General features: G+C 45.7%; 1 protein-coding gene across 2 annotated transcripts in view; it reads left to right on the forward strand.

Annotated features, from left to right (window-relative positions):
• The first annotated feature begins 20,080 nt into the window (after positions 1–20,080).
• Positions 20,081–21,501, forward strand: part of LOC129824406 (neurocan core protein-like) — a 73,133-nt gene continuing 71,712 nt past the window's right edge. Inside the window, exon 1 of one of the 2 annotated variants that reach the window (XM_055884021.1) lies at positions 20,081–20,269. The gene's annotated coding sequence lies outside the window, so the exon portion shown is untranslated. The remainder of the gene's footprint in view (positions 20,270–21,501) is intronic. The other variant, XM_055884022.1, reaches the window with a different exon arrangement.

Raw genomic sequence — 21,501 nt, forward strand, 5'->3', positions numbered from 1 at the left:
GTATGAGTTTTCACTGCTTTGAATTGTCTCCTGTCAGTAGCTAGGTTCCCATCAAATTGGCGACAGATTTTCATGCGAATATTCTAAAATCTGCATTAAAAAAATACGCGCATTTTACTCTGTGGATTGAAACGTGGTTTATTAACCAGGTTTCCACCCAACCTTTTTATGCAAGTAAAGTAACCTACATTTCTGATATAAAAAATGTAATGGCAGAACTGATGGAAAACAAATTTGTTGGTAAACTTTCCAAATGTCAACAAAACAAAATAAGATAGTCAAGGCGGGATCTTTTTGCGTTGGTAAAATTAATTACGCAAGAAATTGCAGTGGGAAACGCTTTTTATGCCCAAATATTGAAATAATAACCTTCATATCAAAGTCAACTTGTATGTTGTATGGTGGTTCCACTTCAGAGGGTGGTGAAAGTGCAAGGTGATGATCTTAATGCTCCTTTACAATAAATATGGAGAGTTTTATTCTGGTGACATGATGATCGATGCTTGGCTGCCGTTTGACAAATACACATAATCTCGCTCTTTTATCCATAATAATCTCTTAATGTAAACTATACCCGCACTGTATATGCAAACTGTTGCCTAGAGCGCACGTACCAATGCCAGAGTGGGCATATTCGCTATTTAACCCAATATTTTGTGACTAAAGCATCAGTAGAGTTGAAAAGTCAACCCATTTAACTTGTATTTTTTATTCGCTACATGAGAATTTAAGCGCAAAAAATATTTTTATGTGCACTATGTCATCACGCACACCCTTTTATCCGCAACAAGTCCATTTGGTGGAAACGCATCTCTGGTGGGAAAATGCACGTATTGTTTTTATGCGGATTTTTGAATATTCGCATGAAAATCTGTCGCCAATTGGATGGAAATTCAGTTTGTGAGAATGTTAGATGTGTCACCAACTGATTCCACTAGATGGCGCTACTATTCAATCAATCCTCTTGTTTCAATTCAACCAGGACCTACACCAGGGGTGACCATCGGCCATTGGCCAACCTTGCTCAATCAGTGCGTGGGCAGGATTTTCTTCGACTTCAAGACTAGCACACCTGATTCAAATACACTTAGAATCATGATTAGTTGAATCAGACCTGGGGTTTCTGAGTGGTGCTGTGGTCTAAGGCACTGCATCTTGAGGCGTCACTAGAGACATCCTGGTTTGAATCCAGGCTGTATCACAACCGGCCGGGATTGGGAGTCCCATGTGGCGCACAATTGACCCAGCGTCGTCTGGGTTTGGCCGAGCGTCATCGTAATTAAGAATTTGTTCGTAACTGACTTGCCTAGTTAAATAAAATAAAAATTGTTTCTTTCTTCAGTATTGTGTTCATCAATCCAACATAACCACATAGCCCAAGTAGAGGGATAGAATGAACTATGAAACTTTAAGGTATTTAAACTGGGATGCAGTGTTGTTTAGATTTAAGCTGTAGTCCATTTATGTATTGTGTCTCACTCTTGTAGGTTAGTTAATAGCTTGTCTGCTTCTTGCCAAGACTGTCACAATAGCTTCCGGTGTCTCTTCCCTCTTGTCCTTTTTCACATGACAAGAAGTGATTCTGCAGAACATGGCAACACCACACGACCAAGGTTTTCCACCATTCAGCATCTCTGTGTCCTTCAAGATTGTTTCTCCCAACACTTCTCAGACTTGGAAAAGTGCCATGACAGCAAGGAGGTGAACATTGGACACCGTTCACGGTGTGGGAGCTGTGGATGGTGCAAAGTACATCTTTTTATTTCACCTTCATTTAACCAGGTAGGCCAGTAAAGAACAAGTCCTCATTTACAACTGCGACCTGGCCAAGATAAAGCAAAACATCATTAAAGGAAGCTCAGGGGCGAGGTAAAAGAGACAGGTGAGGGAGGGTTTGAAAGGTGCCCTACTGTCAGGAGGACTCTATCTGACTCCACAGCCCTCTCCAGGTTTCAATCAGGCCGACCTATCACCCAGGGATCAGAGTTCAGCCCTGCGGTTCCTGCGGCTCCTGCCTGTGGTCTGTTTATATTAGCGAGCAGCGTGACCTTGAACACCGCAGACCAGACTGCACTGAGTCAGTAGAAAGATTATGGATGGGCTAGGGTAAAATACAGTATATATACAAAAGTATGTGGACACCCCTTCAAATTAGTGGATTCGGCTATTTCAGCCACACCCGTTGCTGACAGGTGTATAATATTGACACAGCCATGCAGTCTCCATAGACAAGCATTTGCAGTAGGATGGTCTTACCGAAGAATGACTTTCAATGTGGCACCGTCATAGGATGCCACCTTTCCAACAAGTCAGTTCGTCCAATTTCTGCCCTGCGAGAGCTGCCCCGGTCAACTGTAAGTGCTGCTATTGTGAAATGGAAATATCTAGGAGCAACAACGGCTCAGCCGTGAAGTGGTAGGCCACACAAGCTCACAGAACAGGACCGCCTAGTGCTGAAGCGCGTAGTGGGTACAAATCATCTGTCCTAGGTTGCAACACTCACTACCAAGTTCCAAACTGCCTCTGGAAGCAACGTCAGCAGAACAACTGTTCATTGGGAGCTTAATAAAATGGGTTTCCATGGCCAAGTAGCCATACACAAGCCTAAGATCACCATGCGCAATGCCAAGCGTCGGCTGGAATGGTGTAAAGCTCGACACCATTGGACTCTGGAGCAGTGGAAACGCATTCTCTGGAGTGATTAATCAAACTTCAGCATCAAGCAGTCAAACAGACGAGTCTTGGTTTGGTAGATGCCAGAAGAACCTGCCCAAATGTATAGTGCCAACTGTAAAGTTTGGTGGAGGAGGAATAATAGTCTGGGGCAGTTTTTCATGATTCGGACCCCTTAGTTCCAGTGAAGGGAAATCTTAACGCTACAGCACACAATTACATTCTATACGATTCTGTGGCAACAGTTTGTAGAAGGCCCTTTTCTGTTTCAGCATATCAAAAATCAAATTAAATTTGATTGGTCACCTAAACATATTTAGCAGATGTTATTGCGGGTGTATCGAAATGCTTGTGTTCCTAGCTCCAACATTGCAGTAGTATCTAACAATTCACAACAATACAGAAATCTAAAAGTAAAAGAATAGAATTAAGAAATATATAAATATTAGGACAAGCAATTTCTGAGTGGCATTGACTAAAATACAGTAGAGTACAGTATATACATATGAAATGAGTAAAACAATCTGTAAACATTATTAAAGTGATTAGTGTTCCATTTAAAGTGACCAGTGATTCCGAGGCAGCAGCCTCGCAGGGTTGAGTAACCGGATGGTAGCCGGCTAGTGATGGCTATTTAACAGTCTAATGGGCTTGAGATAGAAGCTGTTTTTCAGTCTCTCGGCCCCAGCTTTGATGCACCTGTACTGACCTCGCCTTCTGGATGATAGCAGGGTCAACAGGCCGTGGATTGGTGTTTGATGTTCCTTGATGCTTTTTGGCCTTCCTGTGTAGGTGTCCTGGAGAGCAGGCAGTATTTTTGCAAATTTTTATTTAACCTTTATTTAACTAGGCAAGTCAGTTAAGAACAAATTCTTATTTACAAAATTTGGCCTACCCCGGCCTAACCTGGACAACACTGGGCCAATTGTGTGCCACCCTATGGGACTCCCAATCACAGCCAGATGTGATACAGTCTGGATTCAAACCAGGGACTGTAGTGACGCCGCTTGCACTGAGATGCAGTGCCTTAGACCGCTTCGCCACTCGGGAGCCCAGTATTCCCCCTGTGATGCGTTGGGCAGACCGCACCACCCTCTGGAGAGCCCTGCGGTTGTGGGCGGTGCAGTTGCCGTACCAGGCGGTGATAGAGCCTGACAGGATGCTCTAAATTGTACATCTGTAAAAGTTTGTGAGGGTCTTAGGGGCCAAGCTGAATTTCTTCAGCCTCCTGAGGTTGAAGAGGTGCTGTTGCACCTTCTTCACCACACTGTCTGTGTGGGTGGACCATTGCAGATTGTCAGTGACGTGTACGCTGAGGAACTTTAAGCTTTTCACCTTCTTCACTGCAGTCCCGTTGATGTGAATAGGGGCGTGCTCTCTCTGTTGTCTCCTGAAGTCCACGATCAGCTCCTTCATTTTGTGGAAGTTGAGGGAGATTTCATTTTCTCGGCACCAATCTGCCAGGGCCCTCCCCTCCTCCCTGTAGGCTGTTTCGTCACTGTTGGTAATCAGGCCTACTACAGTTGTGTCATCTGCAAACTTTATGATTGAGTTGGAGGCGTGCGTGGCCAAGCAGTCATGGGTGAACAGGGAGTACAGGAAGTGGCTGAGCACGCACTCTTGTGGGGCCCCTGTGTTGAGGATCAGCGTAGTGTAGGTGTTATTTTCTACCTTCACCACCTGGGGGACGCCCGTCAGGAAGTCCAGGACCCAATTGCACAGGGCCGGGTTCAAACCCAGGCCCATGAGCTTAGTGATGAGCTTGGAGGGTACTATGGTGTTGAAGGCTGCGCTATAGTCAATGAACAGCATTCTTACATAGGTGTTCCTCTTGTCCAGATGGGATAGGGAAGTGTGTAGTGCAATGGCGATTGCATCATCTGTGGATCTATTGGGGCGGTGTGAAAATTAGGGTGGGTCTAGGGTGTCAGGTAAGGTGGAGGTGATATGAACCTTAACTAGCCTCTTAAAGCTTTTCATGATGACAGAAGTGAGTGCTATGTGGCAATTTAGTTCAGTTACCTTTGCTTTCTTGGGTATAGGAACAATGGTGGACATTTTGAAGCAAGTGGGGACAACAGACTGGGATAGGGAGAGATTGAATATGTCCGTAAACACTCCAGCCAGCTGGTCTGCGCATGCTCTGAGGTCGCAGCTGGGAATCCGTCTGGACCGGCAGTCTTGTGAGGGTTAACACAGAGAACGAGAGCCCACCGTCCTTGGGAGCGGACCGCATCGGTTGCACTGTGTTATCCTCAAAGCGGGCGAAGAAGGTATTTAGCCTGTCTGGGAGCAAGACGTTTGGGCTGGTTTTCCCTTTGTAATCCGTGATTGTCTGTTGACCCTGCCACATACATTTGATGTCTGAGCTGTTGAATTGCAACTCCACTTTGTCTCTGTACTGACGTTTTGCCTGTTTGATTGCCTCACGGAGGGAATAATTACACTGTTTGTATTCAACTCTATTCCCAGTCCCCTTGCCGTGTTTAAATGCTGGGGTTCGCGCTTTCAGTTTGGCCCGAATGCTGCCATTTATCCACGGTTTTTGGTTTGAGTAGGTTTTAGTTGTCACAGTGGGAACAACATCCCCTATACACTTCCTGATGAACTCAGTCACTGTGTCCGTATACGTCAATGTTAGTCTCAGATGCAACCCGGAACATATCCCAGTCCGTGTGATCAAAACAACCTTGAAGCTTGGATTCCGTTTGGTCAGACCAGCGTTGAATAGACCTTAGCACGGGTACTTCCATTTTGAGTTTCTGCCTATAGGAAGGGAGGAGCAGAATGGAGTCGTGACCTGATTTGCTGAAGGGAAGGCGGGGGAGGGCCTTGTAGCCATCGCAGAAGAGAGAGTAACAATGGCCGAGAGTTTTTGTAGTGTGAGTACTACAGGTAATGTGTTGATAGAACTTCGGTAGTGTTTTCCTCAAATTTGCTCTGTTAAAATCCCCAGCTACAATAAATGCGGCCTCAGATATGTGGTTTCCAGTTTGCACAAAGTCCAGTGTAGTTCTTTGAGGGCAGTCGTAGTATCAGCTTGAGGGGGAATATACACAGCTGTGTCTATAACCGAAGAGAATTCTCTTCGGAGAATTATGAATTATGAGATATTCTAGGTCAGGTGAACTAAAGGACTTGAGTTCCTGTACATTATCACGATCACACCATGAGTCGTTAATCATGAAACATACACCGCCGGCATTCTTCTTCTCAGAGAGTTCTTTATTCCTGTCTGTGCGATGTACTGAGAACCCAGCTGGCTGTATGGACGGGGACAGTATATCCAGAGACAGCCATGATTCCGTGAAACAGATTACGTTACAGTCCCTGATGTCTGAGCTCGTCTACTTTATTGTCCAAGGACTGAACATTAGCAATTAAAATACTCTGAAGCGGTGGATGGTGTGCACGCCTCCTGAGTCGGACTAGAAGTCCACTCCGAATACCTCTTCTCCACCGGCGGCGTCTTGGAGCGGCCTCTGGGATAAGTTAAATTGCCCTGGGAGTACGAACCAAGGATCAAATTCAGGAAAGTCGGGTTTCTGGTCGTAATGCTGGTGAGATACCGTTGATATCCAAAAGTTATTTCCGGCTGTGGGTAATAACACAAAAAACATTCTGGGCTAATAATGCAAGAAATAACACACAAAATAACAAAATACTAGAAAGTTGCTAAGGAGCTAGAAGCAGAGCTGCCATGTCTATTGGCACCATCTTCTTGCCACAAAGCGAGGTCCATACAGAAATGGTTTGTCGAGATCGGTGTGGAAGAACTTGACTGGCCTGCACAGAGCCATGACCTCAACCCCATTGAACACATTTGAGATGAATTGGAGCGCTGACTGCGAGCCAGGTCTAATCCACCAACATCAGTGCCCGACCTCACTAATGTTATTATGGCTGAATGGAAGCAAGTCCCCGCAGCAATGTTCCAACATCTAGTGGAACGCCTTCCCAGAAGAGTGGAGGCTGTTATAGAAACAAAGGGGACCGACTCCATATGAATACCCATGATTTTGGAATTAGATGTTGGACAAGCAGGTGTCCACATACTTTTGGTCATGTAGTCGCTGCTCTGGCACCCCAATGGTGGAACAAACTCCCTCACGACGCCAGGTCAGCGGAGTCAATCACCACCTTCCGGAGACACCTGAAACCCCACCTCTTTAAGGAATACCTAGGATAGGATAAAGTAATCCTTCTAACCCCCCCCCCCCCCTTAAAAGAGTTAGATGCACTATTGTAAAGTGGTTGTTCCACTGGATATCATAAGGTGAATGCACCAATTTGTAAGTCGCCCTGGATAAGAGCGTCTGCTAAATGACTTAAATGTAAATGTAAATGTAGTGTACTTTGATCAACTGATGACCTTGATAAGCTGAATATGATGTTGTAACGACTTTCTTCCTGCGATGAAGGAGAGGACCAAAATGCAGCGCAGTTAGTGTTCAACATGTTTCATTTAACGAACTGTGAACACTTACAACAATACAAAACAACAAACGTGAAAAGCGAGACAGTCCTATCTGGTGCAGAACACAAACACAGAGACAGGAAACAACCACCTACAATCCCCAACACAAAACAAGCCACCTATATATGATTCTCAATCAGGGACAACGATTGACAGCTGCCTCTGATTGAGAACCATATTAGGCTGTTTACAGAAACAGACAAACTAGACACACAACATAGAATTCCCACCCAGCTCACGTCCTGACCAACACTAAACAAGCAAAACACATAAGAACTCTGGTCAGAACGTTACAGTACCCCCCTCCTGAGGTGCGGACTCCGAACGCACCCCTAAAACTTAAGAGGGTCTGGGTGGGCATCTGTCCGCGGTGGCGGCTCCGGCGCCGGACGAGGACACCACTCCACCACTGTCTTTGTCCCCCTCCTTAGCGTCCTTTGAGTGGCGACCCTCGCCCACGACCTTGGCCTAAGAATCCTCCCCAAGGCCCCCACATGATTTAGGAGGTAGCTCAGGACAGAGAGGTAGCTCAGGACAGAGAGGTAGCTCAGGACAGAGGGGCAACTCCGGACAGAGAGGCAGCTCTGGACTAATGGCAGCTCCGGACTGAATGGCGGCTCCGGACTGAGTGGCAGCTCTGGACTGAGTGGCAGCTCCGGACTGAGTGGCAGCTCCGGACTGAGTGGCAGCTCCGGACTGAGTGGCTGCTCATGACTGAGTGGCTGCTCATGACTGAGTGGCAGCTCATGACTGGAGGGCAGCTCATGACTGTAGGGCAGCTCATGACTGTAGGGTAGCTCATGACTGGAGGGCAGCTCATGACTGTAGGGCAGCTCATGACTGGAGGGCAGCTCATGACTGTAGGGCAGCTCATGACTGGAGGGCAGCTCATGACTGGAAGGCAGCTCATGACTGGAAGGCAGCTCATGACTGGAAGGCAGCTCATGACTGGAGGGCAGCTCATGACTGGAAGGCAGCTCATGACTGGAGGGCAGCTCATGACTGGAGGGCAGCTCATGACTGGAGGGCAGCTCATGACTTCATGACTGGCGGGCAGCTCATGACTGGAGGGCAGCTCATGACTGGCGGGCAGCTCATGACTGGCAGGCAGCTCATGACTGGCGGGCGGCTCTTGACTGGCTGGCGGCTCTGGCAGCTCCTGACTGGCTGGCGGCTCTGGCAGCTCCTGACTGGCTGGCGGCTCTGGCAGCTCCTGACTGGCTGGCGGCTCTGGCAGCTCCTGACTGGCTGGCGGCTCTGGCAGCTCCTGACTGGCTGGCGGCTCTGGCAACTCCTGACTGGCTGGCGGCTCTGGCAGCTCCTGACTGGCTGGCGGCTCTGGCAGCTCCTGACTGGCTGGCTGCTCTGGCTGCTCCTGACTGGCTGGCGGCTCTGGCGGCTCCTGACTGGCTGGCGGCTCTAGCGGCTCCTGACTGACGGATGGCTCAGCTGGCGCTGGGCAGACGGATGGCTCAGATGGCGCTGGGCAGACGGATGGCTCAGATGGCGCTGGGCAGACGGATGGCTCAGATGGCGCTGGGCAGACGGATGGCTCAGATGGCGCTGGGCAGACGGATGGCTCAGATGGCGCTGGGCAGACGGATGGCTCAGATGGCGCTGTGCAGACGGATGGCTCAGATGGTGCTGGGCAGGCAGGCAGCTCAGACGGTGCTGGGCAGACGAGCAGTGCAGGCAGCTCAGACGGCGCTGGGCAGATGAGCAGTGCAGGCGGCGTTGGGCAGGCAGGCAGCTCAGACGGTGCTGGGCAGACGAGCAGTGCAGGCGGCGTTGGGCAGACGGCCGACTCTGACCTGCTGAGGCGCACAGTAGGCCTGGTGCGTTGGGCCGGAACTGGTGGTACCGGACTGGAGACACGCACCTTAAGGCTAGTGCGGGGAGCAGGAACAGGGCACACTGGACTCTCAAAGCGCACTATAGGCCTGGTGCGTGGTACCAGCACTGGTGGTACCGGGCTGAGGGCACGCACCTCAAGGTGAGTGCGGGGAGAAGGAACAGTGCGTACAGGGCTCTGGAGACACACAGAAGGCTTGATGCGTGGTGCCGAAACTGGAGGTACTGGGCTGGAGACACACACCACAGGGAGAGTGCGTGGAGGAGGAACAGGGCTCTGGAGACGCACTGGAAACCTGGTGCGTGGTGTAGGCACTGGTGGTACTGGGCAGACCGGACCGTGAAGGCGCACTGGAGGTCTTGAGAGCAGGGCTGGCACCATCTGCCCTGGCTGGATATTCACCCTAGCCCGGCAGATGTGGGGAGCTGGGATGTTGCGCCCCGGGCTAAGCACAAGCACCGGGGACACCGTGCGCTCCACAGCATAACACGGTGCCTGCCCGGTACGACGCCCTCTCTCTCCACTGGAAGCACGGCTGGGAGAGCTGTAGCGCCGAGCTGGCAGAGGACGTGCAGGGCTAGGGAGGCGCACAGGAGGCCTGGTGCGTGAGGCTGGCACAGTCTTAACCAGACGGCTAGCACGCACCTCAGGACGAGTATGGAGAGCTGGGTGGCGCAGTGGTCTAGGGCACTGCATCGCAGTGCTAGCTGCGCCACCAGAGTCTCTGGGTTCGCGCCCAGGCTCTGTCGCAGCCGGCCGCAACCGGGAGGTCCGTGGGGTGACGCACAATTGGCATAGCGTCGTCCGGGCACACGGGAGTGTGGCAGAGTCAGGAGTCAGACCTGAGACAACTCCCCCTGCTTACCGTAAGGAGCCGGTCAGGGCGGAATTGGAGGTGAGCGACGGAGAGACAGTGAAGGAGTTAATGGGGAAATTGGAGGAGAGAGTTATGAGGGAGGTGCTGGTTTGGTGCATGAGGCACGACATCCGCCCGACTGAACGTGTCGGTGAATCCCTTATTTACATAATTCCTTTGAACTCTTGGCTTGGTTTTTTCTCTGACATGCACTGTCAACTGTGGGACCTTATATAGACAGGTGTGTGCCTTTCCAAATCATGTCCAATCAATTGAATTTACCAGAGGTGGACTCCAATCATGTTGTAGAAACATCTCAAGGATGATCAATGGAAACAAGATGCACCTGAGCTCAATTTCGAGTCTCATAGCAAAGGGTCTGAATAATTGTCATTAGAGCTCAGAGACAGGATTATGACAAGGCACAGATCTGGAGAAGAGTACCAAAACATTTCTGCACCATTCAAGGTCCACAAGAACGCAGTGGCCTCCATCATTCTTATATGGAATAAGTTTGGAACCACGAAGACCCTTCATAGAGCTGGCCGCCCAGCCAAACTGATCAATCGGGGGAGAAGGACCTTGGTCAGGGAGGTGATCAAGAACCGATAGTCACTCTGACGGAGCTCCAGAGTTCCTCTGTGGAGATGTGAGAACCTTCCAGAAGGACAACCATCTCTGCAGCACTCCACCATTCAGGTCTTTATAGTAGAATGGCCAGACGGAAGACACTCCTTAGTAAAAAGCACATGCCAGCCCGCTTGGAGTTTCCCAAAAGCCACCTAAAGACTCTCAGACCATGAGAAACAAGATTCTCTGGTCGGATGAAACCAAGATTGAACTATTTGGCCTGAATGCCAAGCGACACTTCTGAAGGAAACCTGGTACCATCCCTACAGTGAAGCATGGTGGTGCATGGTGGGGATGTTTTCATCAGCGTCAGGGACTGGGAGACTAGTCAGGGTTGAGGGAAAGATGAACGAAGCAAAGTACAGAGAGTTATTTTGTGAAAACCTGCTCCAGTGTGCCCAGGACCTCAGACTGGGTGAAGGTTCACCTTCCAACAGGACAACTACCCTAAGCACACAGCCAACAATCCCAGGGAGGTTGGAAACCGTGTTAATATCTTGAGCATCTCACCAATAAATCATCTTTGGGAGCATATCTGTGTTGCATATATCATTAACCTTTTCATGTTTTTATACACAGCACTGAACTGGAGGGATGTGTGTATATTCTTTCTTTCATGTAACAGTACAATATGCGATGTACTGTGTGATGTTTCCCTCTCCCTACTGTGGCTGTGTTTATATCGTCTGTGCGGTTGGGGCTTGGGGCCAAGTGTAATATATGCCCGACACATGCTTCCATATTGTGCTTACAAATTGTTTGTAATTAGAAGACCCAAGCAAATGGGTAATTTCATCCAGAGAGAGAGGAAGGTAAGTGAGAGAGAGAGAGAGAGAGGGGTGTATGACCACAGGCAAGCCCATCTGTTTTGTAATTTCGATAGTGTTACGGCGGCCTTCCCTCTCTTCACTAGAAGAGGGGATGAAACAGGGATCGGACCAACACGCAGCGTAGCCAGTGCTCAACATGTTTAATTAACAAAAACTACAGTGAACACTAAACAAATACAAAATAACAAAAGTGGCAAACCGATACAGACCTATCTGGTGCAGAATACAAACACAGAGACAGGAAACAACCACCTACAATCCCCAACACAAAACAAGCCACCTATATATGATTCTCAGTTAGGGACAAGGATTGACAGCTGTCTCTGATTGAGAACCATATTAGGCTGAACACAGAAACAGACGAACTAGACACACAACATAGAATTCCCACCCAGCTCACGTCCTGACCAACACTAAACAAGCAAAACACATAAGAACTCTGGTCAGGACGTTACAGATAGTCACATTTTCTATCTAGAGTTAATTTTCATAAACGTAAAATTAAAGATGTGACACACAATGAAAGGTGGACTTGTTGATACAATATATTGTGTAAAGAATCACATTACCATACAGGAATAGAAATAGGTCGTTTTTCATAACTCATTTCTTTTGTTTTGCAGTCCTAACATGCATGCACAATTTCTGGACACGCTGCTTCATTTCCACCTAATGAACTCTGGAAACTTGCCCTTTAATTCAAATTAATTTCCATATTTTCTTTTCACATTTATATGTTTCAAAAGCGTTGGTGGTGGTGTGGATATTGATATTTTAGAGCTGTTTGGGTCCGCTATGATTTCAGTTGCACACAAAGTGAAATATCCTGTAAGGCCTGGGTGTCGGAGTATGGAGTCAAAACGCAGGAAACAGCAGGTGCCAATACAAAATGTTCTTTCATGAACACGGGCAAACTAGGCCACCCTACTAACACACTGGGTGTACTATTTAACCAACCCCAGACACGGGGGAAAGGAACACAGTCCAGAAAACACGTAGCACAAAACCAACACCACTACTTACAAACAAACAATCCCGCACAAAGAAACGTGCGGGCCGGCTGACTAATAAGCCCAACTAATTAACCCTAATACACAACAGGTGAACCCAATAACCACATAGGGAGGGGGAGAAAAGGATCAGTGGCAGCTAATAGGCCGGTGACGACGACCGCCGAACGCCACCCGCACGGGAAGGAGAGCCTGCCTCGGTCGAAGTCGTGACATATCCACAGAATGTGTGAACTTTTTTGACAGAGTTCCCTTTTCTCCTGGGCTTTGAGTTTTCAGTCTATAAATATCCAGTCGCTAACAATGTTTGAAAAAACAATTACTAGCTGTTGTTTCAATCGTTTTGTTCTGAACAGCAACATAACGATAATTTTTTCGTTACGTTCCACTGTTCTGACCAGCAACATAACGTTATGAGCTGGTTCAAAACCAAAAAAGTAATGGTTTATATAATTCCATTCTGTTCCTTTTAAAACCTCTAAAATAAATAATTTTTAAAATTTGTCTCGATATTAAATGACTTCACCAATCAGTGCGGATAGAGCAGCTTGCTATGGAGCAGAGAAGCAGGCAAGCTATAGTTGTTAACATGCATTGTACAGACAAGTGTAGGGTGGGAGATGCGGGTTGGGAGAGAGCGAGAGAGGGAGGAGGAGGAGGAGGATTGGCTTGAAACGGTGGGGATCTTGTTATGACATGCACTATCTGAATTAGGCACACAGAATTATACCTACGGAGGAGTGGTTTCTATGAAGTAACTTTGAATGTCTTTGAACTTCAGAGAGTTGGCTTAACATTGGACCAGAACTAGCTAGCTAGTTAGCTAACAAGCTTCTGTGTGCAGAGCGGCACCAGAATTAAAATTAAAACGTCTTACCTTTTCGTTAATAAATCCAATGTGAAACGTGATACCTATAGTATCCTTAACTAGCATTGAAAAAGTTAATCCATTCTTCTCTAATTCAAAATCTCTCTCCTTAATTTCTGAATCACACTTTTAACGTCAGTAGGCTACAGTAGCCGATGCTTCAGAGGGGGAGGGGCAGATAGCCAACACACATACACACACTGGCAAAGATTTGTAGCTGGCAGGCAGACACTGGAATACGTTTCTGAGTGACAGAGTTTGGGCTTTGCATAGACGCTTTGTTGCGTTTTTTTGCGGGACTGGAAAGAAACCCCTGTAACGTAAAATAACGTTATTAACCAGTTCCCATGTTTTTAAAATAATGGTTCTGTTCAGGAACAGTATAGATCACCTTCGTTCCCGGTTCTGATTCTGTTCCTTGAAAAATATATTTATTTTCTGGTTTTCAGTTCTGTTCCCTGAACCGGTTCCAACTCCTGGCTGTACACAATGTTTCCAGTGTACCAGTGTATCTCTTTGTATAGGACATATAGGACGAGTACAGAAGAGTACATCACTCAATGGTCAGCTCCTCAATGCTGTCTGTTCATATGTCAGTTTTGTACATTACAACAGAACCAATCTCGACTGGGGTCATTGAATTGAGAGAAAGCGATTGTGTAGGTGTTATAAAAGATGTTCAGCACGTTTACTTTTGGGTAAAGAATGTAGCCTGTTAAGCTGAGAGAACATAGAAACTAACCAAGGCCATCTGATCACCGCTGGCTCTTGCTATTGTATAAAGACAGACGGAGAGGAGTTGGAGAAAGGGAGAGGAAGTATCAGTAAGAGAATATAAATCTGGATAGACAAACAGACAAGACAGATGAAAACAATTAATTAGGATCTATGAATATGTGCAGAGCAGATGTAGGCTACAACACACAGCCTGATGCAATAGAAATCAACCTGCATGTAGAGTAATGGGAGTGAGTACAAAGTACGTACCAAAGGTATAGAACCCTAGATAGGATGATGTCCTAGATTTCCTGTCTACGTATATATTGTATATGGTGAGTACTGAGGCAGAGGCTGCCTGACAAGATGTGGGTCGAACCTTTCCTCCTGCATCTCCAAACATCACAACCAGGCTGATGCAATGAGACTAAAACTCCAACGCAACCTAAAGGCTGACTTGACTACAACTACATGGCCTAACAATTGCACAGGAACCTTGGGTGTAAGCTACAGGGAATTGAACAGTCTGTGTGACTCAAGACCATGTTGGCCCACCAAGAAAAAAGGCATTAGCTCTGGGATCCAGGTCTCAGGCAAAGTTGCTCATCATGTGAGTGTAGTTTGTCACAATGACATACTCAGCAGAAATCGTCACTCGCGTTTGGTGCAGTGTAAAGAGAATCGTGTGGGTGATCTCTCTGTGTACCATACATAGCTGCCACCATGAAGTCTAAATCAGAAAAAGAGAGTGCTCTTGGAAGGCATGAAAGGACGTTATGTTACAGAGTCATAAAAGGCCAGTGTGTGTGTGGGTGTGTGTGGGTGTGGTCTCTTCAAAGGAAGACATAGAAAGCACATATGTGCATATGTACCTCAGCTTTGCTTCTTCCATCTGGGTTTTATAGGGACTGTGAGCTGGATGTAGGGTAATAACACACACAGTTGCCACTTCCTGCATGATCTGAATTTGATGTCCTAAGTGGATCGGTGCTTAAAGACATGCTCCAGAACTTTGGCGATTACTAAGTATTTTTTAAACCTCTCACTTTGGGCTGTATGTGTCAATATGTAGCTCATTCAGTACATGGATAATCTATGAGCATTGCTACTGTCAATTAGCCAACGAAATCCCTAGTTTGAAAGCAACTGTTCTTCTGGAAGCTGTGCTGCAGCATTTCCCCTAAATTTCCCCCCACTTGGGCCAACCCCCTAGCAATTTGAGTTCAACCAATGAGCTTCAGCTCCTCTCAATATGAGTGACAGCTTGTAACATGCACATGATGCACACACAGCAGAGTGAGAGAGAGAGTAATGACATGGTACACATACAGCAGTACATGGATAATCTATGAGCATAGCTACTGTCCGTTTACATACAGTTAGGTTGAAGTCATTCAAACTCGTTTTTTCAACCACTTCACAAACTTCTTGTTAAGAAACTATAGTTTTTGCAAGTCGGTTAGGACACCTACTTTGTGCATGACACAAGTCATTTTTCCAATAATTGTTTACAGACAGATTATTTCACTTATAATTCACTGTATCACAAATCCAGTGGGTCAGAAGTTTACATACACTAAGTTGACTGTGTCTTTAAACAGCTTGGAATGTTCCAGAAAATTATGTCATGGCTTTAGAAGCTTCTGATTGGCTAATTTACATTATTTGAGTCAATTGGAGGTGTACCTGTGGATGTATTTCAAGGCAAAAGAAATCAGCCAACACCTCAGAAACAAAATTGTTACCTCCACAAGTCTGGTTCATCCTTGGGAGCAATTTCCAAACACCACGTTCATCTGTACAAACAATAGTACGCAAGTATAAACACCATTGGACCACGCAGCTGTCATACCGCTCAGGAAGGAGATGCGTTCTGTCTCCGAGAGATGAACGTACTTTGGTGCGAAAAGTGCAAATCAATCCCAGAACAACAGCAAAGGACCTTGTGAAGATGCTGGAGGAAACGGGTACAAAAGTATCTATATCCACAGTAAAACGAGTCCTATATCGACATAACCTGAAAGGCCGCTCAGCAAGGAAGAAGCCACTGCTCCAAAACCGCCATAAAAAAGCCAGACTACGGTTTTCAACTGCACATGGGGACAAAGATCGTACTTTTTGGAGAAATGTCCTCTGGTCTGATGAAACAAAAATAGAACTGTTCTGCCATAATGACCATCGTTATGTTTGGAGGAAAAAGGGGGAGGCTTGCAAGCCAAAGAACACCAACCCAACCGTGAAGCACTGGGGGGGCATCATCATGTTGTGGGGGTGCTTTGCTGCAGGAGGGACTGGTGCACTTTACAAAATAGATGGCATCATGAGGGAGGAAAATTATGTTGATATATTGAAGCAACATCTCAAGAAATCGTTCAGGAAGTTAAAGCTTGGTCGCAAATGGGTCTTCCAAATGGACAGTGACCCCAAGCATACTTCCAAAGTTGTGGCAAAATGGCTTAAGGACAGCAAAGTCAAGGTATTGGAGTGGCCATCACAAAGCCCTGACCTCCATCCTATAGAAAATTTGTTGGCAAAACTGAAAAAGCGTGTGCAAGCAAGGAGGCCTACAAACCTGACTCAGTTACACCAGCTCTGTCAGGAGGAATGGGCCAAAATTCACCCAACTTATTGTGGGAAGCTTGTGGAAGGCTACTTGAAACGTTTGATGCAAGTTAATCAATTTAAAGGCAATGTTACCAAATACCAATTGAGTGTATGTAAACTTCTGACCCACTGGGAATGTGATGAAATAAATAAAAGCTGAAATAAATCATTCTCTCTACTATTATTCTGACATTTCACATTCTTAAAATAAAGTGGTGATCCTAACTGACCTAAGACAGGGAATTTTTACTAGGACTAAATGTCAGGAATTGGGAAAAACTGAGTTTAAATGTATTTGGCTAAGGTGTATGTAAACTTCCGACTTCAACTGTATCTACACATATGTAACGTAGTACGCAATTTCCACTTTTGGCTCGTGAGCGCTACTTTCAGAACCACTGGCTGAAAGGTATACAAAAGTACAGGAGAATCCCTTAAATTGAGTTTTTCTCTCTGTATGAAGGGTGGAGGCTGTTGCCCAGGCTGCACCTTTGTGACACACACACACACACACACACACACACACACACACACACACACACACACACACACACACACACACACACACACACACACACACACACACACACACACACACACACACACACACACACACACACACACAGGTTTCTGCCAGGGCCATATATACAGCACGGCTTTGGTTTAGGCCATCCTTTTTCAGTAGGAGAGCAAACCCTCAAGTTTCTACCTTGTCTATGATGATTCCTTCTGGTTTTGCTGTTTGCTCACATGAGATGATTGATTGAAATCCTATTTGTATTCTATCATTATTGCAGATCATCCTGTGAGAATTATTGTCTTAAAGCCTGTGTGGTAGACCAGATAGTGTTGTTTGTGAATGGCTGCCTTCTCACTGGTGAGCGATTGACATTGTTGTCTGTAGACACCTGGCATTTCTAAAAGTCACCACACATGACTAGGCTGCACTGATCCGCCTCGGTGTGTGTGCGTGTGTGTGTGTGTGTGTGTGTGTGAGAGAGACAGAGACAGAGACAGAGAGACAGAGAGAGAGAGAGAGAGAGAGAGAGAGAGAGAGAGAGAGAGAGAGAGAGAGAGCCATTCATTCATTGACATCAGTGAAGAGCACCTTGTCTCCTCTACTTTCTTGTTCATAAAACAAGTCAGATAACTCAAAGATTTGGAAAGACTTATCTTGTCACATACACTATAATTTAAGTTCTTCTAAATCCAAATGGACATAGCTTTCACTGGTTTAGCGAACTCTCCCACGTCTGCTCAACTGTCAAACTATTTCAAAAGACTTGGATCATATTCAGTCAGTACAGTCTTTCAGTTGAATGAGGAGTTAGATGCCGACATCTTTCATTAGACACACATGTAAATGTATCAGTTCTTTTAATGATGGTCATTTTTCAACTTCTATATCTTGTTGGCTCGTCTGCCAGTCTTCTTCTATGAGCTTGAGTCACGCAGAGAGAGAAGAGTTAGTCAGACCTCTTACTGTTGAGTAACGCAGAGAGAGAAGAGTTAGTCAGACCTCTTACTGTCGAGTAACGCAGAGAGAGAAGAGTTAGTCAGACCTCTTACTGTTGAGTAACGCAGAGAGAGAAGAGTTAGTCAGACCTCTTACTGTTCAATATATCAGTTTTTCTGCATCACTCTGAGATACCTCAACAAACTACCCTCTTTCTATCAAAGGACTGGTTGTACTTAACTGAGGGTAAATACAAGTGATATTGTTTTTTAAAATTCTGATCCCCATACACTTTGATTTAGCAACAGTTAGCTCTCTTTATAAGATCCGGAGAAGTTAACAGGAGTGACTATCATCAGTCAAAACGGCCCTGGCTTTTTCCTGACCATGTAACCTGAATGGTGAGTGTGTGTGTGTGTGTGTAAGTGCGTGTAAGTGTGTGTGTGTGTGGCTTAAATAATGGAGAACCTGTCATATTCAGGGATACAGAGGGACCTTTTTTTTCCAGAACACTGTTCCCTTGAGTTCAATGTCATGGAAGCAGACTCATTCTAATTGGTGTCTTTGAAGCCAAACAACTACCTCCGTGAAGACCCGACTAGATACACAACCCACAGCCATATCTTTTTTTAAATATGCAGCATTGGGCCTAATGTCAACACCAAAAATAAGTTTTCCTCCTCTTATGTTGGGGTTTATAACGAGGATGGATGCAGATGCGTTGGTATTAACCCCACTGCACTGCAGTGCTGCAATGTGGGCTGCTGCCGTGTTGAGTTAGCCAAATGATACATCTCAGGCAACTATGTGTCTATAAGGCATTTATTATGTTGGCTACCGGAGAACTGTGGCATCGACAAGGGAGGGCAGGGCGCTCACTAATGTTACATGTGCAATTTCACAGCCACTAACATTGCTTTGCTAGGTGTTAACACTTATAACACTTATCAGTGAGGTAGAAATATGTGCTGTGTGTTTTATGAACTATTTTAAGCCTGAATATGAGAAATAAGATGCATTTTAGTTGGCATTAAGAATACATAGGCTACACAAACCAAGTGAATGATACATGAATTACTGGAGGTGCATTTACTTGTATGTAAGCCTAGGACTATTTTCAGTGGTGTAAAGTACTTAAGTAAAAATACTTTGAAGTACTACTTAAGTAGTTTTTTTGGGGTATCTGTACTTCACTTTACTATTTATGTTTTTGACAACTTTGAATTTTACTACACTACATTCCCAAAGAAAATAATGTACTTTCTACTCCATACATTTTCCCTGACACCCTATAGTACTAAGAGCGTCTGCTAAATGACTTAAATGTAAATGTAAATGTACTCGTTACATTCTGAATGCTTAGCAGGACAGGAAAATGGTCTAATTCACGCACTTAAAGAGAAAATCACTGGTCATCCCTTCTGCATCTGATCTGGTGGGCTCACTAAACACAAATGCTTTGTTTGTAAATTATGTTGGAGTGTTGGAGTGTGCCCCTGGCTATCCGTAAAACAAACAAGAAAATCGTGCTGTCTGGTGTGCTTATTAATATAAAGAACTTGAAATTATTTATACTTTTACTTTTGATACTTAAGTATATTTAAAACCGAATACTTTTAGACTTTTACTCAAGTAGTATTTTACTGTCTGACTTTCACTTTTACTTGTGTAACTTTCTATTAAGTTATCTATACTTTTACTAAAGTATGACGATTGGGTACCTTTCGCACCACTGTTAAAAACTCAGTAGAGATCTTCAGTCTAGTTATAATCTCATGATGTGCCAATTTTAATTTAATTCAGAGACAAGGGATCAACCTTAGGTTTATGTATGGTATCGGATTATGGTCATGTAAAATCAATCCGTTCCTCCAATCCTCGCCTCCCCCTCTTATTTTCCATTGAATGATGGAACCGTCTGTCTGTCAGTGCTCGCCTCTTTGTTCAAACCGATTCAGCTCCTCACCCGCAGCCTCGCCACCGGCGTACAGGGAGTGAGTACCTGCGCCAAGCGTCTATCACGATTTAGATCAGATATCTCCAAATTGGACATGAGGCAGATGCCGAATATTAGTCGTGGAGCAGACAATTGAGCAATATGCTGAAGGTGTAGCGCGTTTAATCTTTTTTTGCTCACTTACCGGTTATTTTTCTTTGCTGTTTCACCCATTCGACTCATCGCTGACAGTCAGACGATACGATTGGAGCATCGGGGTAGGCTACGTTTGAAACACCTGCACAAAAGCGCAACGTACGGCTCTGACGTTCCTGCGGAATTTGTAAAAACTTCTTTCAGGTAAGATTGAACATATTAATTGTCTGTGAATTGTCTACTTTTTCATTTGTTTGATATAGGATTTGTGGTTATTTAACCCTGTCTGAACAAAATTGGGTAATAGCTTGCATGCAGACTGGTGCATCAGCGGCGCCTGGACACAAGGGGATGGAATTGATGCATCTTGCGCTGTAATCCTTTCTTGGCCAACCTACCAAGCAAAGATTTCAGCCCAAGTATAAGTACTTTCAGGTGCTCCAACAGGAACATTACATAGACAGGTCCTGCTTTGCATAGACACCAGCGGGGCATAATAAGGACTTTTAACAGGGCTTTTGTATGGACATGTTATGCATTTTTGTATAAGGAGTAGGCTACTTTCATGTGCTCTACCAGGAAAATGACATAGCAGGGTCCTGCTTTCCTTATAAGCAGCATAGGGTATACTAAATGACTGTAAAATGACTTTTGTATGGACATGTTATGCATTTTCGAAGCTATTATTTCAGATCTTCCTTCTGACCTTTGTTGAATACCATGCATGACGGATGTGGTCATCTATAAGCTAATCAATGACGATCACCATGACTACCTCTACATCTGCTCGTGCACACCGCCCTCACTAAGCTTGCAGCAGCTTCTTGTGATCTTCTGAATGATTTAGATCCGAGCTTTTCATTTTATGACCCGTGTGCCCCCCCCCCCCCCCCCCTAAACGGCTTCTTCTAACCGAAGGATCTCCGGGCTTGTCTCAGGGTTTCTCTCATACAGAAGACTCGGAGGGAAATATACTTTCTCTGGAGGGGCCAAATGGGAGACACAACTCTCTAATGCCGCAGGCTACCATTAATGTGTAAGAGGCATTTATGGCAATGGCTTGCATTTTCATTTGTGGCATTTAAAGAGCGTCCTCAATCTATAATGGTCCTCGAGTTAATGCTGTGTGTGTGGAAGAAATAAGAGAGATGGAGAGTGAGTGAGAAAGACAGATAAAGTGAGAGGGGAAAACAAAAGAGAGAAAAAAGAGGGATAGAGAAAGGGATCGTTTGGCAGACAGCTGTTGGAACATAGATCAGTGATCAGAACACCTGCACAGCTGTCATGTTCTCCATTATGCATAAAGGTCCCACCCACATAACCTCTCAGGGGCCAATCGGAGGTGTGGCTGTCTGTAACCCCAATAGCCTGGCCTGGGCATGACATCAGAGATACAGGCGATAAGAGAGATAAAGGACAATGTTAGCACTGGTTCT

Source organism: Salvelinus fontinalis, chromosome 26 (genome assembly GCF_029448725.1).
Source record: "Salvelinus fontinalis isolate EN_2023a chromosome 26, ASM2944872v1, whole genome shotgun sequence".
In the NCBI taxonomy this organism is placed as follows: Eukaryota; Metazoa; Chordata; class Actinopteri; order Salmoniformes; family Salmonidae; genus Salvelinus; species Salvelinus fontinalis.